The following is a 24,906-nucleotide window of genomic DNA, read 5'->3' on the forward strand; positions in this document are numbered from 1 at the left end:
TGATAAATGACTACCTTTACGCACCAATAATTTTAGCGAAGCTTAATTGATTGACTATATTTCTGCCCAATGACCACTGTTCTTCTTGAAATCTAGCTGGGTAGATAGCCAATGAGCTGAGGTAAACGCCCGTATGTAATGGTTTGGGTTTGGACCACAATTCCTTGTTTGTAATTGCACGCGCATGCAACTCCATTCTCACCTTGACGATCAGAGGAGTTGCTGTAAGGCTTTTTACGCGTAGCTGTATATAAAAAAATATATATAAAAATAAAATTACATTTTAAAAAATTGCAATGAAATGTGTAGTTTGTTTGTGTGTGTGTTGGTTTGTTTGTGTGTGTGTGTGTGTGTGTATATATATATACAACAATGGCCGGAGTTGAATGGAACACCTTAGTGACTGTTCCCTCTGCTCTATACAATACATATCTGTTTATTTTATGTGATGATAAAAGGCTCATACAATACAAATATTTTTTTTATGTTTTCTTTCACAGTGATAGCAACTCCGACTGGGAGCCCCCGGTGCCAAGCTGCCCGCTCTACCTGTGCCCCCAGTGGTGTTCATATGCCACAGTTCATTACTGCAGGCATGACTGTGCCTCAGGGCCAAAAGGGCACAGCATGGAGGCGTCGTTGTGTTCTGTGTCGCATGAAATGCACCACTTGTTCAGTTTGCCTCTGCTTAACATCAGAAATAGACTGCTATGGGACATGGCACAGGCAGCAAAATATTATGACGAGGACTTCCAAGGGGTGTACTGTTTTTTAAAATATTTATTTTCTTCTTTTTTTAAAAACTTTTTTTTGTGTGTGTGTGTGTTAGAATTGCTTTTTGATATGTTGTATATAGTTATTTGCACTGCTGTATATAGTTATAGGTCATTTCACCAATTTGGCCACTTGGGTACATTTGGGCAACTTGTGTGGGACACCTGGGTGACTTCATGCTAAATGTCATGTAGCTCACCCATTCCTGAAGTTATCAGTCTGAAACTTTGCACACCTTCAGTTTCCCTCTTGTTTGGTCCATCAAAATGATCTCCAGCATCCTATCTGACTGTGTGGCTAGTACTGTCTGTTCTAGTACATGTGAAAGATGATACTACAACAATAAAAACAGAAAACGTATGCTCTTTCTTTCTCTTTTCTTCCACCAGATCTACTGTGTTATATTCTCCTACATTTCCACAAACTTCAGAATGTTTCCATTCAAATGATACCAAGAATATGCATATCCTTGCCTCTGGGGCTGAGCTACAGGCAGTTAGATTTGGGTATGTCTTCAGGCGGAAATTGAGAACAAAGGGATGCAGCCATAACAGGTCTAAACAACCAATACGTAGACTTACATAGGTTTTGAGTTGGTATCTTAATGGATAATTTGATAAAGACGAGGTTTAAGCATTATTAAACTGTCTACAAAGTCTGGGCAATTGTCTCAGAAACTGATTGGAGCGTGTCCACTTTCGGGTAACTTACCCTAACGATGTAACTATAAAACGCTTATTGTACTTTTTCCATCCGGGTACTACATTTGAAATAAAACTGCCCTTGAATGAAAATTAGTATGAGAGGAGTTGCTAGATTTAGTGAATAAACCTTTTCCCATGAAGTTAGAGAGAATTAAGATGGAATCTCGACGTAAATTATAACATCGTATAAAGCCTAGGGTATCCATCAAACTAATTATCATTGCTGGATTAACCTCTCTGGGATCGTTCGGGACGCTAGTGTCATGACATTGGCCTGGGAGGTAAGTTTATGACAGTCATAAATACCTCTTCCCCATTTTTTTCTCTCTCTACCCTAATGAAGTTACATTTACAAAACCCTTGGTTAACATAGAGATTCTGAGAACATCAGAAGGTGGGGGGAAATTAACTATATTCTGATAATCCGAACAATTGAACATATGCGGTGGTACTTAATGAATATGATGTCAGTTCGGTTGTCATCTGAGATATTCTCATCAATGACAAGATGACATAAACTCTACAGTGGAAAGTCTACACATCATAGTTATCGGATTCACATGGAATTGTTGTTCAATTTAAATGTTTGAATATGAAATTATTCGTGATGGGATGAAATGTGATTTTAGCTTCTAAAATGTGAGATTTGGGTTTTCATAAGATAGGGCTCTGCTCAATCAGTGGCATGCCCCCGTGACGGGACATGGGCTATAAAACTTTTCAAATACGCCCACCCTCCCTTCATATATAAGCCCTTGACGACAACATAACCTCCTGTTCCGAGGATGTAAGACGACGGTCCGATGTCAGAATGGTTCAGATAATAACTGCAGAACGAAGCCAACATCAGCATGAGCTTTGGTTGCGAACTTTGAACTCTTATTCACTACAGAAGTGATACCTCCTAGCCGTTGAGTTAGCAACAGCAGATGCAACGAGGGTTAGGAAGGAACAGACAGAGTATACCGTCTATCACCCAACGACGTTACTACAACGTATCCAATTGACAACCAGAGACATTCTTCAAAGGACTCAGTTGGGCAACACGGCCTTCCATCTACCACCAACCTACCGAAGCGCAGTCTTCCCGCTCTTTCACTCAAACCCAGCCCCTTTTCTTTTGTGTAACCAGCTGTCATATCTGTTCCGCCCGCTAGGGACGTTTTCCTTTATGACGTAATTTTTAATCAAGTTATGATTTAATTATTTGTATGTGTAATTCTGTGTGATTAGTTAGGTATTTAGTAAATAAATGATTAAACCCAATTTTGTATTGCTGATTCAAATTGTTAGCCAGGGTTCGTGCAAATAACCAAGAATTTACAACTTTCAGATGAGACTGAATTAAGAGGACGATTAATATTGACAGCTATTGATGTAAAATATTACTAGGTCTTTAAGAGTTTATTCGGAAGATAACAGCTCTATAAATATTATTTTGTGGTGCCCGACTCTCTAGTTAATTACATTTACATGATTAGCTCAATCAGGTGATATTAATTACGGAGAAATTATTTTATAGAACAGCATGTCATATCACTTAATCCGGCATAGCCAAAGACACGACACTAGCGTCCCACCTCGCCAACAGCCAGTGAAATTGCAGGGTGCCAAATTCAAAACAACAGAAATCTCGTAATTAAAATTCCTCAACCATACAAATATTTTACACCATTTTAAAGATACACTTCTTGTTAATCCATCCACAGTGTCCGATTTCAAAAAGGCTTTTCGGCGAAAGCAGAACATATCATTATGTTAGGTCAGCAACTAGCTACAGAAAGCATTCAGCCATTTTCCAACCAAAGAGAGGTGTCACAAAAAACAGAAATACAGATTAAATGAATGACTAACCTTTAACAATCTTCATCAGATGACACTCCCAGGACTCAATGTTACACAATATATGTACGTTTTGTTCGATCAAGTTCATATTTATATCCAAAAACCTCTGTTTACATTGGCGCCATGTTAAGAAATGCCTCCAAAACATCTGGAAAAATTGCAGAGAACTACATCAAATAACAGAAATACTCATCATAAACTTTGATGAAAGATACATATTTTACATAGAATTAAAGATAAACTTGTTCTTAATGCAACCGCAGATTTCAAAAAAGCTTTACGGCAAAAGCACAATATTCAATAATCTGAGAACAACGCTCAGCCACAAACGCAAGCCATACATACCCGCCAAAATGTGGAGTCAACAAAAGTCATAAATAGCATTAGAAATCTTCCCTTACCTTTGCTGATCTTCGTCGGAATGCACTCCCAGGACTCCCACAAGAAATGTTTGTTTTGTTCGATTATGTCCATTTTTATGTCCAAATATCTCAGTTTTGTTTGCGCGTTTAGTTAACTATTCCAAAGGCACAAGGCGTGAGCGCAAAATAAAAACAAATAGTCAAAAGAGTTCAGTTTGTAGAAACATGTCAAACAATGTTTACAATCAATCCTTAGGGTCTTTTTATAATAAATCTTCAACAATATTCCAACCGGAAAATAGCGTATTCATTACAGAGGAAAAAGAGGGAACGGCACACCCGCGTGACCGCGCTGTAAACAACTGATTGGCCAAAGCGTAGTCCACTTGTTGAAACAGCTCTTATTCGACACCCTTCCACAATTCCTCAAACAACTTTCTAAAGACATCTGCTTGAAGCAGTGGGAAGTGCAATCTGGACCCATAGACACAGCATATTGGATAGGCAATCACTTAAATAAAATTACAATCCTCAGATTTCCCACTTCCTGGTTGGATTTGTCTCAGGTTTTCACCTGCCATATGAGTTCTGTTATACTCACAGACATTCAAACAGTTTTAGAAACTTCAGAGTGTTTTCTATGCAATACTACTAATAATATGCATATATCAGCATCTGGGACAGAGTAGCAGGCAGTTTACTCTGGGCACCTTACTCATCCAAGCTACTCAATACTGCGCCCGTCACCAAGAAGTTAAAACCTCTTGATTCACCCATCCCGTTACCGGGATCATTTTCGTCAACCTCCGCTGAATTGCAGAGTGCCAAATGTTCATGAAATCGCAAGTGCAATATAGCAAAACGCAGCTTAGCTTGTTGTTAATCCACATGCCGTGTCAGATTTCAAAAAAGCTTTTCGGCGAAAGCATACCAAGCGTTTATGTAAGGACATCTCTCTCAGTAGACAAAACATTACAAACAGCTAGCAGCCAAGTATATTGGAATTGAAAGTCAGAAAAGCAATAAAATAAATTGCTTACCTTTGATGATCTTCAGATGTTTGCACTCACGAGACCCCCAGTAATACAATAAATGTTCCTTTTGTTCCATAAAGATAATTTTTATATCCAAAACACCTCCATTTGGTTGGTGCGTTATGTTCAAAAATCCACAGGCTCGAGCGGTCACGACGGAGCAGACGAAAATTCCAAATAGTATCCGTAAAGTTCGTAGAAACATGTAAAACGTTTTTTTATAATCAATCCTCAGGTTGTTTTTACAAAATATAATCGATACTACTTCAACCGAAACTGTAGCTTCTTCAATAGGAGAGAGAGAGAAAATGTTTGTTCCAAGCTGTTGCGCATGCAAAATGCTGCTGGCACCCAGCCATACAATTACGCGATGTGATCTTTCTCACTTATTTTTTTAAATAAAAGCCTGAAACTATGTCTAAAGACTGTTCACACCATGGGGAAGCCATAGGAAAAGGAATCCGGTTGACATCCCTTTAAATGGAGCGAAGGCAGGCAATGGAACAGGGAGCTTTCAGGAAAAACAGCACTTCCAGGTTGGATTTTCCTCAGGTTTTCGCCTGCAATATCAGTTCTGTTATACTCTAAGACAATATTTTGACAGTTTTGGAAACTTTAGAGTGTTTTCAATCCTAATCTGACAATTATATGCATATTGTTTTTCATGTTTCATTTGGGTATGTTTTTCATCCAAACATCAAAATACTGCCCCCTACACTCAAGAGGTATTAAGTCTTGGACATTTCATACGTGTGAATCCAAAAAAGAAGAGAAAGTTGTCAAGTTTGTTTTTAACCTTACGATAGAGGTAAGCGCAGAAAGTTAATTGAGAATGGATTATATTTTTGTGCTACTGGTAAGAATAGAAGAGTTAGTCGTGCTTGCTGGGCTATATCAGGCTGTAAGGGATTCAGTGGGACGTAGAGATCTGCATAGTTGAATCGGAAACATTCTGTGATAATTTCTGATTACTGTTGTTGGGTTTCATAGTTTAGGTAACACCAGTGAATGTGAGCAGGAAGTTAATGTATTCTAACATTATAATCTGTTTCCATTACGTGGAACATTGAACAAAGTGGATTGCAGTTTGAGTTTGAGTTTATTTGTATTTTTACAGGGACAGTAATCATTAATCAACGTTTCAGCAAAAGTGACGGTTTTAGCCAGCTGGATAATTTTCAACCTCAGTCCCTGGGCGAGTTATTAAAAACAATTTCAATAACAATACAGACAATCAAGGAGCAGTGAGCACAAGCAACACGTAGCACGCAAAAAAGAAACAAAACCATATACATAAAAGCAACAAAGTGTTTCCATGGCTCACTAGCTACAGACAACATGGAAAGCGGAAATACACAGCTAGGGATTATTTTCACTATTCTGAAGGTGTGATAGGTGGTACAGTTTTGTGTGTCTGATGGCAGGGTATTCCAGACAGAGAAAGCAGATTGATTAAAGGTGATGTTTCCTTAACGCTAAATGGCATACCTGGCTAGCGCATTTAAATAATTGGAATTCACCATTTCTGAGGGTCACTTAGATGGTCACAGAGACACTTTTCAGAATGAGGTCCTTCTTCCAATAGGGTTTCACCAGGTACCATGCTTCACACAGAACCCAGTCACCCTGGCCCCTCACCCCTACAGACCACACCAATCCCCACTGTAATCAATACACACTCAGAGCCTATGTAACAGGCTTTTCTTAAAAACTCGACTTTGCATGTTTCGCTTTAAAAAAATAATAAGTTTGAGATGTGGTATCCACTCGGCTCGCTGCCTCTCAGATCATGGGTGGATCCATCTGCTCCGTTCCCGAAGTGTGGTCTCCCTGAGATCCCAAGTTTGAGGGATCCCTCGTGCTCGATTTACCCAGGTCGTCAGGAGCGGTCACCAAGTAAGATTCACATCACATCCTTGCCGCCAAATGTGGTGGTTAATTTCTTTACTATCAAATGAGGAAAGAAAAACATATCAGACAAGTCAGAAATATACTTAAACTAAATCTTTATTCACTTATTAATAAGGGAACAGGTCAATACAACGCACACATATAAAGTTAATCGATTGAGTGCTCTACGATAATGATGGCTGGTCGACGAATCACCCTCAGATGATTCGTTGAGAGCCCCGAGACAAAGGTACAATGGTCTTTTATAGCCAAGATAAGACCCCCTACATGACGAACAACAGATGTATGGAATGGGTCACAAGGTTAAGATTTGTATGAAAGATACTTATAATTCACAGCAGTCAGTATCTGCTGTAAAAACAGTTATCTTTGTATATAGACTAAGGTCTGGCCCTGGGGTCATCTCTTCCTGGTACCATATAGAACAGAAACATTATCTCATGCTCTGGAATCCGGTCTCTTTTGGTTTTATCATCCAAAAGACATTGTAAATCTCCTGTCAGTGTTATTTCCCAGAGGCCCACTTTCAGTTCACACAGACCCAATAGTTATAAGAACCCTCTATTCTGTTGCATAAAACAACCATTTGATGCAATAAAAGTATTATAACATAATCTTGCAATTTTGCTCTCACAGCCTGCTCTAAGGTTTGTCCTTCATCCCCCTGCAGGACCGGAGCAGATCAACGAACAGACAACATCAAGACCAAAACCACCACCCCCCGCCCATCTGAATAAGATGACCGGGATGAACCTAGAAGGGATTCGCCACTAAAACACGTGAGGCTGAAGTTAATTCTCAACAAGGAGGCTGCTAGGGACGGCGCTGCCAAACGCCAGGGAGCAGCCGCCAGACCAGAAACCATGACCTGCCTGGAATTCAGCAGGGCAGTTCTACAGAGAGGTATGGTCTTTGTGCAGTCTGACCTGCACTGCCTGGTGAAATCCCAAGGGCCCAGGATTCATTTGAAGCCCCCCAGTTATTAGAACAGTTTTGGTTAAAACAAAGTTACTGCCCTGTTATAATCATCACAAATGGTTCTTTTATTCGATAAATTCTGTCCCCAAAATGTCCATTTATTTGGCGCGTTGGATTCGGTTCCAACTCGCGCAACATGACTACAAAGTATCGAATCAGTTACCTGTGAACTTGATTCAAACATTTCAAACAACTTTCCTAAGCCAACTTTAGGTATTTTTAAATGTAAATAATCGATCAAATTTAAGACGGAATAAACTGTGTTTATTACTGGACGAAAACAAAGTGGAGCAAGCTTTCAGGTCGTGCGTGTTATGGTTTTCTTCCGTCAAAAGAGAGTCGGACCAAAATGCAGCGTGGTTAATACGATACAAGTTTAATGACGAAATAAACACGACAATACAAAAACAAGAAACGGAACGTGAAAACCTATACAGCCATTCTGGTGACAATAACACAGAGACAGGAACAATCACCCACGAAACACTCAAAGAATATGGCTGCCTAAATATGGTTCCCAATCAGAGACAACGAGAATCACCTGCCTCTGATTGAGAACCGCCTCAGGCAACCATAAACTTTGCTAGAACACCCCACTAAGCCACAATCCCAAAACCTACGAAAAACCCCCATACATAAACACAACACAAAATAAACCCATGTCACACCCTGGCCTGACCAAATAAATATAGAAAACACAAAATACTAAGACCAGGGCGTGACAGTGCGTCCCAACCACAACAATACACTTGGCTATCCACCCAGATAGGAAATGGCTACTTCTTCATTTCTCCAAGGAAAAACATCAACCAATTTCTAAAGACTGTTGACATCTACTGGAAGCAATAGGAACGGCAAGCAAGTGCCTTACAAATCTAGATCCGCATAGGAAATTCATTGAAAAGAGAGTGACTTAAAAAAAAAAATCCTGGATGGTTTGTCCTCAGGGTTTTGCATGCCAAATAATTTCTGTTTTACTCACAGATATAATTTTAACAGTTTTAGAAACTTTAGAGTGTTTTCTATCCAAATCTACCAATTATATGCATATCCGTCTGGGCCTGAGTAGCAGGCCGTTTACTTTGGGCACACTTTTCATCCGGACGTGAAAATAGTGCCCCCTAGCCTTAAGAAGTTTAAGAAGCGCACATGGTGCCACCTACAGTACAGAGCCAGATCCGCAGCTAATATCACATTTTGTTACAGCCTTATTAAAAAATGTATTAAATTGTTTTTTTCGCTCATCAATCAAGACACAATATCCCATAATGACAAAGCAAAAACAGGTTTTTAGATATTTTTGAAAATGTTAATTTCTTTAAATTCAGTACTTTGTTGAAGCACCTTTGACAGTGATTACAGCCTCATGATTTCTTGGGTATGGCACTACAAGCTTGGCACAACTGTATTCGGGGAGTTTCTCACATTCTTCTCTGCAGATCCCCTCAAGCTCTGTCAGGTTGGATGGGGATCGTTGCTGCACAGCTATTTTCAGGTCTCTCAAAAGATGTTAGATCGGGTTCAATTCCCGAAGCCACTCTTGCGTTGTCTTGGCTGTGTGCTTAGGGTCATTGTACGGTTGGAAGGTGAACCTTTGGCCAAGTCTGAGGTCGTAAGCAGGTTTTCATCAAGGATCTCTCTTTACTTTGCTTCGTTCATCTTTCCATTGATCCTGACTAGTATCCCAGTCCTGGCGCTGAAAAACATCCCCTCAGCATGATGCTGCCACCACCATGCCTCACTGTAGGGATGGTGCCAGGTTTCCTCCAGATGTGATGCTTGGCATTCAGACCAAAGAGTTCAATCTTGAATTCATCAGACCAGAGAATCTTGTTTCTCGTGGTCTGAGAGTCCTTTAGGTGCCTTGAGGCAAACTCCAGACTCCAAATTAAGTCAAATTTGTCACATGCGTCGAATACGACAGGTGTAAACCCTACAGTGAAATGCTTACTTACAAGCCCTTAACCAAAAATGCAGTTTTAAGAAAATACAAAAAAAAGTAAGAGATAAGAGTAACAAATAATTAAAGATCAGCAGTAAATAACAATAGCGGGGCTATATACAGGGGGTACCGGTACAGAGTCAATGTGGAGGCTATATACAGGGGGTACCGGTACAGAGTCAATGTGGAGGCTAGAAACAGGGGGTACCGGTACAGAGTCAATGTGCAGGCTATATACAGGGGGTACCAGTACAGAGTCAATGTGGAGGCTAGAAACAGGGGGTACCGGTACAGAGTCAATGTGGAGGCTAGAAACAGGGGGTACCAGTACAGAGTCAATGTCAATGTGCGGTGGCACCAGTGTCAAGGTAATTTAGGTAATATGTACATACATGTAGGTAGAGTTACTAAAGTGACCATGCATAGATAATAACAGAGTAGCAGCAGCGTTCCAGGGGGGGCGGCAATGCAAATAGTCTGGGTAGCCATTTAATTAGCTGTTCAGGAGTCTTATGTGTTGGAAGCTATTTTGGAGCCTCTTGGACCTAGACTTGGCGCTCTGGTACCACTTGCCGTGCGGTAGCAGAGTGAACAGCCTATGGCTAGGGTGGCTGGAGTCTTTGACCATTTTTAGGGCCTTCCTCTGGCACCGCCTGGTATAGAGGTCCTGGATGGCAGGAAGCTTGGCCCCGGTGATGCACTGGGCCTTGCGGTCGGAGGCCGAGCAGTTGTCATACCAGGCAGTGATGCAACCCGTCAGGATGCTCTCGATGGTGCAGCTGTAAAACCTTTTGAGGATCTGAGGACCCATGCCAAAACTTTTCAGTCTCCTGAGGGGGAATAGGTTTTGTTGTGACCTCTTCACAAATGTCCTGGTGTGCTTGGACAATGTTTGTTGGTGATGTGGACGCCAAGGAACTTAAATCTCACAACCTGCTCCACTACAGCCCCATCGATGATAATGAAGGAGTGCTCCCTATAGACTGTCTCATCGTCATCGGTGACCAGGCCTACCACTGTTGTGTCATCAGCAAACGTAATGATGGTGTTGGAGTCGTGCCTGGCCATGCAGTCATGAGTGAACAGGGAGTAAAGGAGGGGGCTAAGCACGCACCCCTGAGGGGCCCCTGTGTTGAGGATCAGTGTCAGATGTGTTGTTACCTACCCTTACCACCTGGGGGCAGCCCGTCAGGAAGTCCAGGATCCAGTTGCAGAGGGAGGTGTTTAGTCCCAGGGTCCTTAGCTTAGTGATGAGCTTTGAGGGCACTATGGTGTTGAACGTTGAGCAGTGTGGAGTGCAATAGAGATTGCATCATCTGAGGATCTGTTGGTGCCATATGCAAATTGGAGTGGGTCTAGGGTTTCTGGGATAATGGTGTTGATGATGTGAGCCATGACCAGCCTTTCAAAGCATTTCATGGCTACAGATGTAAGTGATACGGATCGGTAGTCATGTGCCTTTTACTGAAGAGTGGCTTCCGTCTAGCCACTCTACCATCACGGCCTGATCGGTGGAGTACCACAGAGATGGTTGTCCTGCTGGAAGGTTCTCCCATCTCCACAGAGGAACTCTGTCAGTGTGAACACCTGTTACTTGGTCACCTCCCTGACCAAGGCCCTTCTCCTATGATTGATCAGTTTGGCCGGGCGGCTCTAGGAAGAATCTTGGTGGTTCCAAAGTTCTTCCATTTTTTTATTTTTTATTTTTTATTTCACCCTTATTGAGAACACCTTTATTTAACCAGGTAGGCTAGTTGAGAACACCTTTATTTAACCAGGTAGGCTAGTTGAGAACACCTTTATTTAACCAGGTAGGCTAGTTGAGAACACCTTTATTTAACCAGGTAGGCTAGTTGAGAACAAGTTCTCATTTGCAACTGCGACCTGGCCAAGATAAAGCATAGCAGTGTGAGCAGACAACACAGAGTTACACATGGAGTAAACAATTAACAAGTCAATAACACAGTAGAAACCAAAGGGGGAGTCTATATACAATGTGTGCAAAAGGCATGAGGAGGTAGGCAAATAATTACAATTTTGCAGATTAACACTGGAGTGATGAATGATCAGATGGTCATGTACAGGTAGAGATATTGGTGTGCAAAAGAGCAGAAAAGTAAATAAATAAAAACAGTATGGGGATGAGGTGATGATGGATGACACTTTGTTCTTGGGGACCTTCAATGCTGCATAATTTTTTTGGTACCCTTCCCCAGATCTGTGCCTCAATACAATCCTGTCTCGGAGGTCTACGGACAATTCCTTCAACCTAATGGCTTGGCTTTTGCTCAGACATGCAATGTCAACTATGGGACCTTATATAGACAGGTGTGTACCATTCCAAATCATGTCTAATCAATAGAATTTTCCACAGGTGGACTCCAATCGAGTTGTAGAAACCTCTCAAGGATGATCAATGGAAACAGGATGCACGTGAGCTCAATTCTGATTCCCATAGCAAAGGGTCTGAGTACTTATAAAAGTGAGGTATTTATGTATTTAATTTTGTATACATTTGCAAAAAAATAACTGTTTTCACTTTGTCATTATGAGGTATTGTGTGCAGATTGATGAGGATCCATTTTAGAATAAGGCTGTAACGTAACAAAATGTGGAAAAGTCAAGGGGTCTGAAAACTTTCCGAATTCATTGTACGCTTATATATGTATCCACACATATAAGTACATTTATGTCACAAATATGTTAAAATATACAAGAATTGGCCATTTCCATATACACTACATGACCAAAAGTATGTGGACACCTGCTCGTCAAACATGCTATTCCAAAATCCTGGGTATTGATATGTCGTCGGTTGCCCCTTTGTTGTTATAACAGCCTCCACTCTTCTGGGAAGGCTTTCCACTAGATGTTGGAACATTGATGTGGGGACTTTCCATTCAGCCAAAAGAGCATTAGTGAGGTCACTGATGTTGGGCAATTTGGCCTGGCTCGCAGTCGGCAAAGGTGTTTGATGGGGTTGAGTTCAGGGCTATGTGCATGCCAGTCAAGTTCTTCCACACCGATCTCGACAAACTGTTTCTGTATGGACCTCACTTTGTGCACGGGGGCATTGTCATGCTGAAACGGGAAAGGGCCTTCCCCAAACTGTTGCCACAAAGTTGAAAGCACAGAATCGTCTAGAACAGCCAAACTCAACTGACAGACTGAGGTCCAGACCCAGACCCAGAGAAGGGTCAATTCGGACCGGACAACATCGCATTATGTTATATAAAAGTCAATACATTATTTTTTAGACAGCTTTAAAAAATCTACCTGGTGCAGCGGCCTCGTTAATTTAACAACCACTCTTTCACTGAATTATAGTACTTCTAAGTAGAAGCCATATCAGCCAGAGAAACGAATTGTTCTCCTTTATGATAGAACATTCAGATTTGTCTGCTTGACTGTGGGGCTCTTTAACTGAATTATTAGGATTTTCCTGTGATCACAACAAAACTACTTATTTTGCTCAAATAGAGAAAAATTTAATTGTGTTTTCTTTGACATGATGAGCCTGGTGGAGAATTTAACATTCTGACTGAGTGTGGCGCTGTTAACCGCAATTTTCAGGATTATCTTGTGACCAGAACAAAACTATACTGAACAAAAATATAAATGTAAAGATTTGGTCACATGTTTCATGAGTTGAAATAAAAGATCCCAGAAAATGTCCAGATGCATAAAATGCTTATTTCTCTCAAATTTTGTACACTAATTTGTTTACATCCCTGATTTTCGTAAAATCATATTATGTCTACCGTAGCTTTGATGGGACTGATCATGTCACCATCATTCTTTCAAAATCTTAGCTAGCTAGTTAGATAAGCAGTCATCATCATGAATCACTTTGACAATCTTCTGGCAAATCCTTTTCAATTCTTATCATAGGAAGACAAATTATAGTTAAAAACGTAGTGGTGCTAATGGGCCACTGGACATATATAGACATTATGGTTTGGAAGGAACCAGTGGCTAACTGCAAGGGTTGCAAAGCAATCACTAGCCTGCTATTCAGTGGAGTGGATGTGTGGTCCAAGTCTGGGTTTAATGGGCTCTTTTCTAAACTTAAAATACAAACATTCATGCTGTCAATCTGACTTCTGCCGCTTTCAAAACAACTGAAAACTCGTAACTAGGAAATCTCAGACTTCAGTGAATTCAAGACAACTGGGACCTCGAGAAAAAAACGAGCCCCAGACTGGGAAAATACATTTTGAACCCTCATCCAACTCGCAATTCCAAGTCGGGAATTCCAAGCTCTTTCTAAAGCTCTCATTCAACCTTGTTTTTTTGAGTTCACAGTTGTCTTGAAAGCACCATAAGTCCAGAGGTGATGTCAACATTTGCCCACAAGGACTGCCGCGCCACATTCCTGTTAAAGTTCCTTCCTGTTTGTGAGCACAGCACAACAAGGTGAGTTTAAAAATGTATTGTATGCTGCTGCATAAATTATATAATATGCCAGGGAGATATTTATACTGTAGCTAAGAAAGTAATACTAAGTGTATCTTGTGTAGTAAGCTGTTAGTAGCCCACGTACCTCACCCTAATAATTTGCTCCCTTTTCACCTTATAATTTAGCCTACTGTTCTGACTTGGTGGTACACATTTAGCCTATAGCCTGATAAAGAGAAATGTCTTTCATTGTCTGCTGATATGCCCCCTTTATTTATCCTATGGATCTGATTTGGTATACAGGGAGTATACTGTAAAAATGGCCCATGTTCTGAATTCTACGTCTGTCCTAGCTTGCTCATGAATTTCTGAATCGAAATTACAGATTACCTATTTTCTGCTCGTCGTCCCCATATGCCATAGTTTGTACATCTCAACTATCAGTAGAAACCACATTTGTTTAAGCAAGTCACGCATATCAGCTATGTTTAATTTAAAAGGCAGTGAACGAGGCTGAATGAACTGTTTCGCTGCTAGACAAGGCTCCGCTGATAGCCAGGTGTAGCAGTAGTAAGAATTCACTCCACGGTGCTGAAAAGACAGCTCTGCTGTTTGGACAGCTTAATGTAGGCCCTGACAGTTTGTGGGCAACTGTTTGTCAATGTTATAGTGCAATTAACGTGTTGGTTAGTGTTGTGTTGTGTAGTGGCTTTGCTGGCATGCACCCCCCCAAAACGTGGGGCAAAGCCATCTGTCCATATGGTGTTGAACTGCCAGTACTTTCTGTATAGTCATTATGGATATATTCTGAGCCTGCTGGCCATTTAATACTGGTATTGCCCTTTCCTTATTGAAATAGTGAATAAAGGAAGACTGCTTCATTTTCAATTAAAATGCAATGAAGACATTGTGAGATTGAATGTATGCTTTTACACGTTATCTCTGTATTACAGCAAATCAAATAAAGATTTGTGCAAACAAAACAAAAAAGCAGAGCATCTCTTTATTACAGACAAACCTCTCCACATCTTTACAACCATATAATCTATATGTTTTGACCATTACAGTTTACAATCTAAGGTAACACCAAGTACTTTAGTCTCAACTTGTTCAACAGCCATACCGTCCAGGTGTCAGGCCAGGGTTTACTCAGTCGCAGTCCAATAGCATCAGAGGGCACACCTGTTTGATCTCACTGTGATACTGTAGGCCTACTTATGTTACTTTTCTGAGTCAATTCAGTTATCATTAAATGTCCAGCGTCTTTTGTAAGAAACACCATTTATTTAAATCTCTAGTTGAGTACAAGAAATGGTTTTGTTCTGGTCACAAAATAATCCAGAGAATTGCAGTAAACAGCGCCACACTCAGGCACAAAACTGAATGTTCAATTCTCAGCCAGGCCATCTTTTCAAAGAAAACACAATTTATATCTCGGTTTGAGCCAAATAAGTAGTTTTGTTGTGATCACAAGAACATCTTAATAATTCAGGTAAAGAGCCCCACAGTCAGGCAGACAAATCTGAAGATTCTATTACAAAGTGAGAGCAATTAGTTTCACTGGCTGATATGGCTTCTCCTTATAAATGCTATAAAAGTACATTAATAGATGACATTCGATTCTATAATCCAGTCTCAAATATAATCGCACAATTCACACAGACCCACCGCGGAACTTCGTGTGAAAATGCGTCCCATGGTCTCTTTTGTCAACGAGTTCAATGCATTCCAAACACTTGTGGTAACCAATTATTTCGGTAGCCTAGTAAACGAAGCCCCTTCTGGTATGTTCTATTGCGACCTATCTGGGAGTCGTTGATGGTTCCCTGTTTACTACTCAAATATATTTTACTTATTAAGTCAAAGACGAAATAAACAGCAATATATATGAGCATAACTAGGCTACACAGAACCATAGCAGGCAGTCCCACTGTAAAATATTAGGCTTTTTTATCATATTTAAACGAGTCCCAAGCCTAGCTCTGTATACTGGGGCATGGCTTACGGAGCGCGGTCTGAAATAAGCGCTCATATTGTCATATTCCAACGGATCGAGTTATCTCATCACACCGGCTCAGCTCGAAGAAAATGTGCAGCTATTTGTAATTGATGTTATTCCTCTGTAGGGTTTATTGAGGATGTCTGTTTCTGGCTCATGAACCCCGAGTTCTCTAGCATGTTAGCCTCCATGGAGTAGCTAGCTAACGTTAGCCATCTTAATTAACATGAAGATGTCAACAAGTGCTGTCAGGACGCATACCATCTCTGTTGCTGAGTGCAGCCCGTTGCTGGTTGCTCAAGGGCAGATGGACAACGACGAATAGATTGATCCGTATAGAACTACGATCCAATCATAAAGTCCATGAGAAAGCCTGCCGAGGTACAGTACAAGCAGCTGTGTAATGCATCTTTCCGTGCCATGACAGTGCCATCACTTGAAATAATTATAATATTGCTTTGTTGTTGTTTTTCTTTGTCATGTTTCCTATTACAGTGTATGAAACAAAATCATGAAGTGTGAAAATACACCAAGCATGACGAATACTGCCTTTTATCGTGATATTAATCTAATCGGAAAACTAAATGAAAGTCATCTTCACCGGCAAGTAATTACCCTAATGTGCCCACCAAGAGATGGGAATACATGCAGGGCTCAGATCAAGTGGACGTAACGGAGTGCAACAACAAAGTGGAAGGGTTACAAAGAGAGGTTCGTGTTGAGTGTTGGAAACGGATTTTAAACGTCACACATTATGTTTCTCAAATGTATATTTATGAAACCGTGGCAAATAGATGGTGTGTGATCGTCTGTAATTTTCCTTAATTTTTTTAAAAATTGAGGAGCATAAGAAGAATATTACACTGGTTGCACAGCAGCCATCATGCAACCCAGTGTTCAAGGGATTCCTCACCAAACTACTGAAAGAGGGAGCCTGGTATGGTTTAAATCTATGCACTGATTCTCTTTATGTAAACTACATGATTCCATATGTGTTATTTCATAGTTTTGATGTCTTCACTATTATTCTACAATGTAGAAAAATAAATAAATAATAATAATAATAAATAAAAACCCTAGAATGAGTAGGTGTGTCCAAACTATTGACTGGCACTGTAACTAAACCAATCTGATTCAGAGCACAGTCATTTACACTCAAGACAAGACAAACGAGACAGATTTGAAACGACTAATTGGCATTACAGCGTCAGGAATATTTCTCATTACCATTGCAATTATTTAAAGGATCTCTCTCTTCCAGGTGTCTGTGGTTGTCTTAATCATAGTGGTCATCATCTGCAACAAGCTGTGGTCTACAGTCGCCTTGTTTGTCCAGTTCAAGCAAATCTTTGCCATTGGTTTCTCATCAGTCTGGTCTACAAGGTAAATTGCCAATATTCACACTTCCATGTATTTTGTCAAATTTCCACATGCTAATTACCCCTTACTGTCTGTCTGGTGGTCTATGTTTATTATTAATATAATTATCTTAAAGAAAAGGTACAATGTTCCTTCTTTGCTGCCAGAGTGGCCATTCTGGCAACCTTCGGTGTAGGGTTTTCCCGATTCAGGAGTGGTTTATGTTCTTCAAGGCAAAACATTTAGGCTAAACACTACAGCAATATTTCAGATCTCTGCAAATAATGTTTTTGTGGGGGTTTATAAGCAGGAAAGGAAGTAGAACTAAGTTATTTAAGGTATTTCTAATATTCCATCTTTATTCTTCAAAACTCAAGCCAACTACTTTAAGGAACATCACCAAGGAATGTCTTGAGAAATATCTAAGTCTTACCAGGAGAGCTTGACTATGACAGGTCATTTTTTGTGTGAGATTGGGAGAGAGATGAGGGATAAAAGCAGTGATAGTAATGGGGTTCTAACTGTGTGCATGTGGTCCCGGGGATGGTAGCACTACCGCTAGACCAGCCTCCACACGAAATACACAATGTTAATTCACCATATGTTATTGGATTTTCTCAACCTGTCAGATTGCCTTTACCGAGCACCAAAACAAAATGGAAAGATGGAGGGCATCGATGCAAAATGCACTGGGAGGAAGGAAATCAACTGCTGGGATAACATGAAGGGCGGGATAATGGAAAAATAACACCTGAGCTTGGCATCACATATCTTTCCACAGGGGTATCAGATTTTCCTCATCTCAAAAATATATGCGAAAGGTACATTTAATTGATGCGTCATTGTTTCATAATTATTGGTGCATGTGTAACCGATGTGAAATGGCTAGCTAGGGTCCCTGGTTCGAGCCCGGGGCGAGGGGACGGACTAAAGTTAAACTGTTACATTGGTGCCGTGACCCGGATCACTGGTTGCTGCGGAAAAGGAGGAGGTCAAAAGGGGGGTGAGTGTAACCGGTGTGAAATGGCTAGCTAGTTAGCGGTGGTGCGCGCTAATAGCGTTTCAATCGGTGACGTCACTCGCTCTGAGACCTGAAGTAGTTGTTCCTCTTGCTCTGCAAGGGCCGCGGCTTTTGTGGAGCGATGGGTAACAATGCTTCGTGGGTGGCTGTTGTCGATGTGTGTAGAGGAGCCCGGGTCGGGCATAAATACACAATACTTCTCACTCCTCTTTTCTGGCTTTCACATTTTGACCTTTTTGTTGCAGTAAGTTTACTGTGCAAATGCACATTGGTTTATGTTGTTGTGAAGCCTTCTGTTTACTCCTCCCTGCCTGTGCCCCAGATTGATACAGAGGTGCCATGGCTCTCCAAGATGATCCCTGTAGGATGCACTACGAAGTCCTCATGGTCAACCCCATCCTTCTTGTACCACCAACTAACCTATTTTTGGCGACCAGGGAAAGTCAAATTCCATTCAGTCAATTCAGGAAGTAAACTGACATTCCACTTCCAGTTTTCAGTCTACTTCCGGAAATGACAGCATTGAAATGGAATTGACCCTAACCTATTCCACAGGCCAGGACCGAAAGATAGTCACCCATACCTTACTCTTGCAACTTAACATAACTATTTGAGTTAAGCCCAAATGTAAAAGTATGTATTGCCATGTGTTTCACTTGTAACTAAAAAAATATACTGTCTTTTTAACAATGCAATATCAATCTAATCCAGTGTCTATGATTGCCCTGTGAGCATTATGAAAAACTTGAAATGGAATTGACTAAACTGTGTAAAATGTAGCCTTTTTCCTGGACCTGTAGGATGCAGTGTGATAATGTATTATTATTACTCTCTGTCTCTGAAGGCTATCACTATGGCCATCACCACCTTCTTCATAGAGCCTCTGAAGCACTTTGGCCAGGGGATCAGCCAGTTCCTACAAGCCCTCCTCAAGGACATTAGTGTTTAAAGGCACAGTCAACTTATCTCGGCAAGCAGAGGCGGAGATCCAGAAGGTTCTGGAGGGAATGGACAGCTGAAGAACGGGGACTCTGAACGATGTCCTCAGCCAGATCCTGGTGAATCTCAAACCACATGACTACAAGGCCTGGAGATGTCAATTTGAGGACACCTTTGGTGTGGAGATCGACACATCCATGAAGGTTAGAATGCGTAGTTTATGTGGTTTGCCTAAGCAATTTACTGTGGACATTTGCAGAGTCACCTTGCGGTCACCAGTCACCTTGCAGATCCCTGTGCTCCTCACCATCGTGCTCTCCATCCTGGTAAGGACACACAAAGAGACACAATCAAAGAAACATATTGTCACAAGGTCAATTCCATTTCAATTCTGTCAATTCAGCAAGCGAATTGGTGTTAAATTATTTCTGAAAATAAATATCAATTTACAATTCTTGAACGAGAATGTAGATTTACTTCCTGTACTGAAATGGAATTGACCCCAATCCTAACTCACATAGCAGTCATACTGTTTCCGTAGCCAGTTTCCTGCCTGTCCCTGAAGCAGTAAATGTATTATTTTATCTACCTCAGGTCTTTGTGTACAGCAGCGCCCAGGCTGCCATCCTGCACGGCATATCCAGACACCCTGAGGAACGCCGACAGGCGGTACAGCAAGGACGAGATCATCTCGGAGAGGTGGGAGCGTTTCCCCGACGGTGTGCGGCCGGAGGGTTGCTCTAACGCAGAGCATATCGACCCTCTAATGGTAGAGGACCGACATCCAGGAAGAGGTACTGCAAGAACCAGTTGTAGCTGGAGCCACAACTGAAGGCAATGACTCACAAGAAGCTTAATCCTCTCCAGCTAAAGGCAAATCAAATATAGGGGGACGTTGCATCTGAATCTAAGGGGGAAGCTGACAGCCAGGCTGTCCAAAAGCTGAGTCCCCCCCCCCCTAAAACTAGGTGCCTACCACTATATATATATGGGCCAAAATGGTGACTGAAAATCATGTTGTATGATGCAAGGAACCACTTTGCAAAATAAAAATCATTATCATTATTAGGCCTATTATTACCATATAGAGAATAAGGCTTTGCCTGTCTTAAAATACAACACTGTCCCTTTTAGGATGGTTGGCCACCTTTTTTAGGCTATAAAATATAGCAGAATTAAACAATCAACAGCCTGACCAACTCTATGCAAAGGAGATGTGTTGTGCTGCATGAGGCAAATGGTGGCCACACGAGAAACTGACTGGTTTTCTGATCCATGCACCTGCGTTTATTTAACTTTTTTTAAGGTGACCAACAAATGCATATCTGTATTCCCAGTCATGTGAAATCAATAGATTAGGGCCTAATGAATTAATTTCAATTGACTGATTTCCTTATATGAACTGTAGCTCATTAAAGTCTTTTGAAATTGTAGCATGTACCAAACTTCCAATACAATAGTCCACATGACTGGCTGCGTTTTGCTACCACCGGAAACTTCAGGAAGATTGCCCATTATTTAGTTTTTCTAAGTAAATATATTTGAAAGTGATCAAAAATAATGTATTATTAGCTAGCTTGCTACAGAAACATAGCAGCTCATTTGATTTAGCCTGCACACTAAGATAATATTCGCTAGTTAGCTAACTTTACATACAGTATACCTAGCTACGTAAATTAAATGTCATCAGCTTGCTATATTCACAGTAGCTAGTTAGCTATCTTAATGCATTAATCATTGTAACTCCAAATGCATTTGTAGCTAGATAGGTAGCAAGCTCAACAGCCATGAGAAGGGAGAGTAAGCTACTCTGGATAGGGCAGGTACCTTTGCGGGAGGACATGAAACTATTCTCCATTTCCAATCCCTGTCCCTAGCAATAAAAACGGAAGACAGACCTGAATATTATGTTGCTAAATCTCTCTAACTGAAGTATAATGCAGCCTGTTACTTTGCTTTCTGTCCTCAGATACAGAGATCTGTCTAACCCTGTCTGCAGAATGAGGTACCAATGAATGTCCCAAAGTCACACACAATGTATAAACCTATTACAACTGGAGCAGGCCAACCCTGATGGGTGTGCACACTTCTGTTCCAGGCCAGCATTAACACACCTGATTCAATGTATCAAACCTAATTAGTTAATAATCAAGTGTGCTATTTCTGGGCTGGAACGGAAGTCGTATCACCCAGTGGATCATAGGAGTTACTTTTTTTGTTCAACTGAAATGATGTTTTATTAATAATAGCCTACTTGTCTAGCCTCTACATATGAGTTAGCTTACTTGTACACTTTGAAATGATGAGTTTTGATTCTTTGACAGTGTTTTAAACTTGTTGTAATTAACTGAACTATTATTCAAGATGAACTAGTGTTGATATTGGTTTATCACAGATCACAACCCTGCAATAAAAAGGGGAAGGGAGTGTCTCTTCACTTGAATGTTTCTGTGTTCTCAAATGAACATCACCTTTTTGTTAGGTCATAAGCTTTCCAATTCGTTTTATTTGTTTGTCACCATTTTGTTTTCAGGATATCAGCCATATGTACCCATTTTGCAGCTGATAATGGAATCCAACGCAAATGCAGCCATAGGCCTACAGCAGTGGTTCCCAATTCCAGTTCTCAAATACCCCCAACAGCACACATTTTTGTTGTAGCCCCATACAAACATAGCTGACTCAACTCATTGAGGGCCTGATGATTAGTTGACATGTTGAATCCGGTGTGTTTGTCTGGGGCCACAATAAAAATGTACTCTTGGGGGAACTCGGACCGGAGTTGGGAACCACTGGCCTACAGTAGGATGGCATTAGCCTTATGGGCATTTGCAATGCACCCTTTGACATTGTGCATCTGAAGCAGCTGAAGCTTAACTCACACACTGTTTACATATTGTTCAGCTATATATTCAGAATAAAAAAATTATACCAGTAGACAATGTACAGTGCCTTGCGAAAGTATTCGGCCCCCTTGAACTTTGCGACCTTTTGCCACATTTCAGGCTTCAAACATAAAGATATAAAACTGAATTCTTTTGTGAAGAATCAACAACAAGTGGGACACAATCATGAAGTGGAACAACATTTATTGGATATTTCAAACTTTTTTAACAAATCAAAAACAGAAAAATTGGGCGTGCAAAATTATTCAGCCCCCTTAAGTTAATACTTTGTAGCGTCACCTTTTGCTGCGATTACAGCTGTAAGTCGCTTGGGGTATGTCTCTATCAATTTTGCACATCGAGAGACTGACATTTTTTCCCATTCCTCCTTGCAAAACAGCTCGAGCTCAGTGAGGTTGGATGGAGAGCATTTGTTAACAGCAGTTTTCAGTTCTTTCCACAGATTCTCGATTGGATTCAGGTCTGGACTTTGACTTGGCCATTCTAACACCTGGATATGTTTATTTTTGAACCATTCCATTGTAGATTTTGCTTTATGTTTTGGATCATTGTCTTGTTGGAAGACAAATCTCCGTCCCAGTCTCAGGTCTTTTGCAAGCTCCATCAGGTTTTCTTCCAGAATGGTCCTGTATTTGGCTCCATCCATCTTCCCATCAATTTTAACCATCTTCCCTGTCCCTGCTGAAGAAAAGCAGGCCCAAACCATGATGCTGCCACCACCATGTTTGACAGTGGGGATGGTGTGTTCATTGTGATGAGCTGTGTTGCTTTTACGCCTAACATAACATTTTGCATTGTTGCCAAAAAGTTCAATTTTGGTTTCATCTGACCAGAGCACCTTCTTCCACATGTTTGGTGTGTCTCCCAGGTGGCTTGTGGCAAACTTTAAACGACACTTTTTATGGATATCTTTAAGAAATGGCTTTCTTCTTGCCACTCTTCCATAAAGGCCAGATTTGTGCAATATACGACTGATTGTTGTCCTATGGACAGAGTCTCCCACCTCAGCTGTAGATCTCTGCAATTCATCCAGAGTGATCATGGGCCTCTTGGCTGCATCTCTGATCAGTCTTCTCCTTGTATGAGCTGAAAGTTTAGAGGGACGGCCAGGTCTTGGTAGATTTGCAGTGGTCTGATACTCCTTCCATTTCAATATTATCACTTGCACAGTGCTCTTTGGGATGTTCAAAGCTTGGGAAATCTTTTTGTATCCAAATCCGGCTTTAAACTTCTTCACAACAGTATCTCGGCGCTGCCTGGTGTGTTCCTTGTTCTTCATGATGCTCTCTGCGCTTTTAACGGACCTCTGAGACTATCACAGTGCAGGTGCATTTATACGGAGACTTGATTACACACAGGTGGATTGTATTTATCATCATTAGTCATTTAGGTCAACATTGGATCATTCAGAGATCCTCACTGTATATGAGGCTAATCATTAAACTAGATTTTGTACATGCCTTGTGCTGACATTTGTTTTGGTGCAAATCCAACCCTTGTAATCTAGGTGGAAGCAGGAAATGATTCCTTATTGTACACACACACCAAGTCCAGAATGTCTGAGTGGCACTCTGTTATAATGAAGATGTTTTTTTTTAACCTTTATTTAACTAGGCAAGTCAGTTAACAACAAATACTTATGTTCAATGATGGCCTAGGAACAGTGGGTTAACTGGGGAGCAGGGGCAGAATGACAGATTTGTACCTTGTCAGCTCGGGGGTTTGAACTTGCAACCTTCCGGTTACTAGTCCAACACTCTAACCACTAGGCTACCCTGCCGCCCCGTCTTTTCCTAAGACTACCACAACAATTACATTGTCTATTCTGAATGTGTTTTAAATTGTAAAGAAATGAAATAGTTGGGCTATAAGAAATACATTTTATTCAACGGGGCTAGGCAAAGCAGAGATCACAGTACTTTTAATTTCACCCATAGCACAATATAGCCTATTATTAAAGTAGAGTATGTTTACAATATATAGTATTACATTTTATATATTCATACTGTTTAAGGGGGCACATTTGTCGTGACGACAAGGTGATGGTGCTCTACTCAAATGGCACAACAGAATCATTCAGATTGACCAAAGCATATAATAACCATCTCGTATAATTGAGGGATGCTGTTATTTCCATATATTTTCCCTCTTATGAATACAGTTCTCATTTGATGATTATTGGGTTATGATATGAATATATGGAGTTGTTTTGGACAATAATGTCCTCCAGGCTATATCATTTGATGATTATTGGGTTATGATATGAATATATGGTAGCCACTGGAGTTGTTTTGGACAATAATGTCCTCCAGGCTATATCATTTGCGTCTCCCCTTTTCGTGGTCATGGCTTGAAGGGATCCAGCTTTTGTCAAATCATATTTTACATTCCATCGCCGATTAGGAGAATTTATGCAGCAGGTTAGGAGAATTAGGTTACAGTTAGCTAAAAATGCAGCTGGATCCCTTTCGGCTAGGACCACTTTCTCATAGGCCTAGATTACATGGTTGCATTGATCTGCTGTTGGTGTCAGTAGAGTAGACCTAAACTACCATCGTATTAAAAAAGATTCTGCTAATTTCTCCAGTCATATTACATTTAGTAGAATTCAGTGGTGGTCAGTGCCGTGTAAGATGAGGGAGGACGATTTTCTTTTTCATGAGCATGGCCTTATTTCTATTACAGCATATTGGATAACTCATTTATATTCCATTCACCCAGTTCAATGTAACAG

At 40.8% G+C, this 24,906-nt stretch overlaps 1 long non-coding RNA gene across 1 annotated transcript; it reads left to right on the top strand.

Moving 5' to 3' along the window:
* The first annotated feature begins 15,921 nt into the window (after positions 1-15,921).
* On the top strand, positions 15,922-22,196 carry LOC116356267 (uncharacterized). Its single transcript, XR_004204751.1, has 6 exons — positions 15,922-16,328; positions 16,443-16,658; positions 16,790-16,884; positions 17,209-17,330; positions 19,172-19,592; positions 19,861-22,196. It is a non-coding gene; the product is annotated as an uncharacterized LOC116356267 (long non-coding RNA).
* Positions 22,197-24,906: the final 2,710 nt, after the last annotated feature.

This window comes from Oncorhynchus kisutch, linkage group LG22 (genome assembly GCF_002021735.2).
Source record: "Oncorhynchus kisutch isolate 150728-3 linkage group LG22, Okis_V2, whole genome shotgun sequence".
Classification (NCBI taxonomy): Eukaryota; Metazoa; Chordata; class Actinopteri; order Salmoniformes; family Salmonidae; genus Oncorhynchus; species Oncorhynchus kisutch.